Genomic DNA, 3,926 nt, shown 5'->3' with positions numbered 1-3,926 from the left:
TCCTAAGAAAATTTGAACACATTTTTTGTCATGTTTTCTTTCACCCACCATCTGTGCAGTTATGGGTCCTGAAATAAATGTAAGCCAAAAAAAAAAAAAAAAGAGAGAGAGAGAAATTCCTTCCCATCCTTGTTTTGGGAAGCATGAGGATTTGCCTAATTCTGCGTACAATAGCCAGTGCTTGGTTTCCTTCTTTCTTTTTTAAAGGTATTTTATTTTTAATTGACATATCATAATTATATATATTTATGGCATATATATTTATGATATCAAAGACTTATTATATAGGCCAATAAACATATTCATTACTTCATCTGCTTATTTTTTTGTGATGAGACTATTTCAAGTCTACTTTTTAGCAACATTGAAATATATAGTACATTATTATTAACTATAGTCACCATGTTGTACAATAGATCACTAAATTTATTCCTTTCATCTATTTGAAACTTTATACCCTTTGACTTTTGAATTTTTCTCTCCTTGCCCCTTGTAATCACCATTCTAGTCTCTACTCTATGAATTGGGCATCTTGAGAATATTTTTGTAAGTGAAATCATGCAGTTCTTCCTTTCACAGCACATATACTAAATTGGAATGATACAGAGAAGATGAGCATGGCCCCCAGGCAACGATGACATAACTATTTGTGAAACATTCCATCTTTTTATGTTTAGGGACATTGGAATGAGCAAGGATTTTTTTGTTTTGTTTTGTTTTATTTTGGATAGGATCCTAAAACAAATGCAAAAATAGACAAATGGGATTGTAACACACTAAGAAACTCTCTCAGCAAAGAAAAAACCCTACAAAATAAGACATATATTTGCAAATTGTATTTCTGATAATGGGTTAATATCCAGAATATATTCAGAACTTCAGAATTTCAATAAAAAAATAACCTAATTAAAAAGTGGGCAATAGATCTAAATAGACATTTCTCAAGAGAAGTCATACAAATGACCCATAGTTACATGAGAAGTGCTCAATATCACTAATCATTAGCAAAATGGAAATTAAATCCAAAGTGAGATATTGTCTCACTTCGGTAAGAATGACTGCTATCCAAAGGACATAGGATAACTAGTACAGGTGAGTATGATGATTTTTCAAAATATGAAATATAGAAATACCAAATGTTATAGTAATCTTACTTCTGGGTATATCCAAAGGAAAGGAAATCAGTACATTAAAGAGATATTGCAGTTCTATGTTTATTGCAGCACTTTAACTTTTACTTTTTGAGGTAGCTGCACATGTTTTCATTAATGACTGTACAAATTTATACCCTATCAACAGAATACCAGGATTCCTTTATTATCTTCATTAAGACTTATTATCTTTTTGATAATAGTCATTCTAACAAATGTGAGGTGATATCTCATTCTAGTTTTTATTTGTATATCCCTGTTAATTGGTGATTTTGAGCATATTTCCATATGTTTTTTTTGAGAATATGAATAAAATATAAAAGAACCTATGTGTTCAGATCCTTTGCTCATTTTTTCAATTGGGTTGTTAGTTTTGTTGCTAAGTTATTTGAATATATTATATAGTTTGGATTTTAGCTCCATGCCAAAAATAAAATTTATATGGTTTGAAATATTGTCTCCCATCCCACAGGTTTTCTCTTCACTGTGTGGATTTTTTCCTTTGCTTTAAGCTTTAAAGTTTGATACAATCCCATTTGTTTACATTCAATTTTGTTGGCTGTGCTTTGGAGTTATAAACAAGAAATAAAAACAATTCAAAAATCTCTATGAAATCATAAAAAAACCTAAAATGGCCAAAGGAATTTTGAACAAAAAAGCACAAAGCTGGAGGCATCGAGTCCCTTGTTTCAAAGTATATTTTAAAGATATAGTAATCGGAAAGCATTATTCTGGCACAAAAACAGACACATCAAGCAATAAGGATTGAGAGCCCAGAAATAAACCTATGCATCTATGGTCAACTGATTTTCAACAAAGTTGCCAAGAGCAGACAATGGGAAAAGGACAGTTTCTTCTAACATCTCTACTGGGAAAACTATCTAGACATAGCAGAAGAATGGAACTGGACCATTATCTCCCCTTGTACAAAAGATTCAACTAGGAGTGAATCCAATACACAAAAGTAACAACAGAAAATATAAACCTACTAGAGGAACATATAGGGAAATAGCTTCAAGATGCTGATTTGGGCAGTCTTCTTGGATATGGCTGTGGTTTCTGCATTAACCTTGATTTCCTCTTCTTGAACAGTTGGGTTGCATGAAATGGGTTGCTTCATGATATTATTTCTCTTTTAGGTTATTTTTTGAGACAATATCTTGCTGTGCTGCTCCCACAGGCCTTGATCTCCTAGGCTCAAGTGAGCTTCCTAAGTGAGATAGCCTCTCAAGGAGATGGGATGACATCATATGCTGCTCACTGTGCTAACTCGGCCCTTTCCTTGAAGTTTCCCAGATTGAGATGTTAGACTCTCCAACTTAAAACATTTTCTAAAAATTAATTGTTTTATTTAAAAGTACTTTCATTGCTTTAAAAATGAAAAAATACTACAAGACAGAGTAAATGGGATTCTCCCTCATTTCCAATATCTCACTCCCTTTGCCCAGTGATCCCCACTGTTAAGTTTGTTTGTTCTTTCCGTCCTTTACATGTACACAACCATATAGCCACACAGACACACAACTGCCCAGATTATTTTCTTGCCTATATTTTAAATAATATAGTATAAATTTATTCATATTTTTCTCTAATTTTTACTTAGTAATCTGTTTTATATCACCTGCCCATGTCCATAGTGTGGATATCCCCCTAATTCCTTTTTAAAGGTTTCAGATGCCTACAAATCAAGAGACCATTATAACTGTCTTTCCCTTTTGATGGATATTTAAGTTATTTACAACATTTCACCGTTACAAAAAATGCTGCAATTAGCAGGTGCATGCATATATATAAATATAAAAGCTCTTTTGTAAGAATATGACTGGGAGCCAGATTCTTTGAAGTAAAATATCTGAATTCATATGTATATAAATTGTTTCATAAATATCTTCCTGTTTTCTTCCAAAAATGGTGTGTTAAATTCCTAGGGAGATTATAAATTATGAGGTTGCTTGCTTCTCCACACCATCCACAACTCTTGATATTGTCTGTTGTAAAAATTTTTCAGTTTATTAGAAAAGCATTATTTTACCTTATTTCCTTTGTATTTTCTTTCCTTTCATTTCTCTCTTTCTCTCTCTCTTTCTCTATCTCTCTTTGTTCAATAGGGAGATAGTTGCTTTACTTGTTTGTTGACTATCTTTCAGTTGAAATATTTAGTCTATTCTAATGTTCCATTTTCCCAGAAATTTTTGTGTATCTATTAAACAGTTAAGTCCTGTAAATTTGGAAGTTGATTTTCCATTAGTTTTTTGTTCCTATAGAGCACTTTTTCATTTGTATAGTAGTTATAGTTGCAATTACCTGCACTCTGACTCGTTGGAGCACAATACAGATTTAAAAAGAAACAGGTGTACCATGAATGAAGATGGAGTGTGTTATAACTGGGTAAAAGATACTGCTGTCTCTACCCCACATCTAATTAATAGACATGACTTTCTTGCAGGACAGAAATGTGCCCAGCCAAAAAGTTCACTTCCCTCTGGGCGCATTGGTATATGCCTGTAATCCCAGCAGCTCCGGATCCTCATAGGAGCATAGTGAGTTCAAAGTCAGTTTCAGCAAAAATGAGGCACTAAGGAACTCAGTGATACCCTGTCTCTAAATAAAATACAAAATAGGGCTGAGGATGTGGCTCAGTACCTCTGAGCTCAATCCCTAGTAATGCTCCCCCACACCTCCAAAAAAGCTCATTTCCCCATCTTCCTTTGTAGCTACTGTTGAACATGTGGCCTAGTTTTAGACAATAAAATTAAAAGGAGTCCATGAGCAAGG

General features: G+C 33.2%; 1 non-coding gene across 1 annotated transcript; it reads left to right on the top strand.

Annotated features, from left to right (window-relative positions):
* Positions 1-563: 563 nt before the first annotated feature.
* On the top strand, positions 564-669 carry LOC144366417 (U6 spliceosomal RNA). The gene has a single exon (XR_013425520.1). It is a non-coding gene; the product is annotated as a U6 spliceosomal RNA (small nuclear RNA).
* The last annotated feature ends 3,257 nt before the right edge of the window (positions 670-3,926 follow it).

This window comes from Ictidomys tridecemlineatus, chromosome 8, assembly GCF_052094955.1.
Source record: "Ictidomys tridecemlineatus isolate mIctTri1 chromosome 8, mIctTri1.hap1, whole genome shotgun sequence".
Classification (NCBI taxonomy): domain Eukaryota; kingdom Metazoa; phylum Chordata; class Mammalia; order Rodentia; family Sciuridae; genus Ictidomys; species Ictidomys tridecemlineatus.
Note: the sequence above shows the minus strand (reverse complement) of the source record. Positions and strands in the feature narration are given on the sequence as shown.